This window comes from Trichechus manatus, unplaced genomic scaffold, assembly GCF_000243295.1.
Source record: "Trichechus manatus latirostris isolate Lorelei unplaced genomic scaffold, TriManLat1.0 scaffold00009, whole genome shotgun sequence".
Classification (NCBI taxonomy): Eukaryota; Metazoa; Chordata; class Mammalia; order Sirenia; family Trichechidae; genus Trichechus; species Trichechus manatus.
Window position 1 is genome coordinate 22,650,225 of NW_004443945.1, and position 2,605 is coordinate 22,652,829.

General features: G+C 41.6%; 1 pseudogene; it reads left to right on the forward strand.

Annotated features, from left to right (window-relative positions):
- The first annotated feature begins 1,345 nt into the window (after positions 1-1,345).
- Positions 1,346-1,444, forward strand: LOC111819484 (uncharacterized; annotated as a pseudogene).
- The last annotated feature ends 1,161 nt before the right edge of the window (positions 1,445-2,605 follow it).

Below are 2,605 nucleotides of genomic sequence, written 5' to 3' on the forward strand. Positions count from 1 at the left end.
TTCTGTTATTATGTTCATTTTACTGAATATGCCACAGAGGCCTGGAGTGATTTACTTGCTCAAAGTCACAGAATTAGCGAGTAGGAGCATAACTTTATACCCAGACAGCCTGACTCTAGAGCCTATACCCTTGACCAGCACACACCATCACCTCTCCATACAGAGACCTACCACCTCCACTTGTAGCTTAGTCCTGTCCTGGTCTGACTTTTTTTTCGTTGTTTTTTTAATAATATGTCTATGAAAGCAATGGGTAGGCAAATGATATTTTCTTCTGATGCAATAATTAATGCATGAAATACCATTGTTAGTCAATACAAAATGGTATACATACATATATTGGCAAGCCGGTTAAAGAGCATGTTGAGAGTCAAGTATGTACTTAGGGACCGTTTGGAACATTCTAGCTATAACTTGGCTTTGAGTTGTTTAGCCTTTTTGTCTTGTTTCTCTAGCCAGCTTGTAAGCCCTTAGAGGCCACAGGCTGGTGTGTGCTCTTTCTACATCCTTGACTGTACCCAATCCCACTCTCTCCACTGTGCTCCAAGGGTGATTTGGCTGTGTCTTTATCAAAGCATTTATCACAGCATCCTTTCTGCTTGAGTTGGTTGTGTACAAATTTCATATGAACTCTGCAAGACATTTATTTTGGTACATAATAGGTTCCCAGTAAACGCTTTTTTATTTGAAAACAGAAGTCACCTGGTAATAGCCCAGGGCTGGTTGATAAAGCAAACCCCAATCAAAGGCTTTCAATCAGCTTACGTACCTTCTGCAACACTCTGTGCTTTTCAGTTCTCTTCAGCTCTTGACGTCCCTTCCTTCACCTCCCACCTTGGCACAGCAGTTCTCAGCTGCACATCCAAACCATGTTTTTTATTTCCTTGCCCATTACGCTCGTTAGTCATTTGCTTTGGGAGATCACCCAATTTGGGTGTTGTTTTTCTCTTAAAATAATGACCCTTTCAAATGTCAATAAAAGTGTTTTGTTTTTTTCTTCAGGTTTGTGTGAGTGTGTTTGTTTCCTTTCAATGCCAGGCGTTCCGTTTAATGTAGTCTAGTAATCCGCCTTGCATATTTCCTTTAATGTGTCTTATTTAAACAAAAGTTCTTTGCTAATACTTACAGAGAATAACCAAAAAATCCCAAAACTCACTGCTGTCAAGTCAATTCTGACTCATAGTGACCCTATAGGACAGGGTAGAACTGCCCCATAGGGTTTCCAAAGGAGCAGCTGGTGGATTTGAACTGCCGACATTTTGGTTAGCAGCCAAGCACTTAACCACTGCGCCACCAGGGCTCCAAGATGACTTATTTCATTGTAAGAGTGAATGCTTATTTATTCTTGTTTGACAACATGTATACTAAAACTGGAATGGTATGAAGATTAGCATGGGTCCTGTGTAAGGACGACATGTAAATTTGTGAAGCATTCCACACTTTTGAAGGACTCAGTGCTTAGGGGACACTGAGCTTCTGTTAAAGGTGATGGTAGAATTTGGGAACAGATAAGAGTGATGGTTGAACAGCATGAGGAACATAAATAATGTCACCGAACGGTACACGTGAAGATTGTTGAAATGGCAAATGTTTTGTTACATATATATTTACCACAATAAAAAAGTGAATAATTACAAATCCCTTATTTCTAGCATGGATCTAGGGCTTAGCGTTTTTAATATATTATCTCTCTTAAACTAGACAATACTGCTATGAGGTGAACACTATTATCATGTCCATACTGCGGATGAGGAATGGGAGATTTAGGGATGTAAGTGACTCATAAGTGGAATACTGGGGTTCAACCAGATCTGATTCTCTGGCCTCTTAAAAATGCCACTCTTTTGCCTCTTCTCATGTACCTAGAATCATTGATTTCTCAAGCTGGAAAGCACCCCAGGGTTTATCTAGTTTACCTTCTACATACAGCAGGAGACATTGACAGACACGTGTAGGTGATGTGCCTAAGATCACAGAAACCACTGGCCATTGATTCTGGTTTGTTGCGGACTCTCTTATGATTCCTGCTTGTTTTGAATAAGGAGGTCAAAGAGGGTAGGGATCAAGTGGTTCCCGCCCGCTTTGTACAGACATGGGTCACATTTGAGTGACAGAAGCAAGCTGACATTTAAGGATGTCTGGGCTCTGCAGAAATTAGCTGCAGAAACAGCTTCTGCCTTTCTCAACTCACCAGGACAATCACAGTGAGAGTGATGCAGGGTGAGACAGTTCCTTCCCTGAAGTAATGGAGCGCCACATCTTTCAGTGGTTACTTTATATTGTCCCCCAGGCATATGTAACCAAGTTGTCATTCCTTGACACTCCCTAGGCCTTCCTTCCATGTGTGGCATTCCTCTGAAGCGAGCTGGGCTCAAAGAGGACAGGGACCTGGCAGGCTGCCTGTGGGTTATTCAATCCACAGAAATAAAGAAACACAGAGCTGGGACTTGGCATTTGGCTGGATCCCATCCATTATAAAACTCAAATTATTTCGGAGGGAATCTTCCCTTTTTTCCTTCTTATTGTCCCCCTTTGATTTTTCCTCTTGGTCCCCCTTCCCCTTCTTTCTCCTTCTTGTTTCTCCCTTGTTTACCTTAAATCAGAT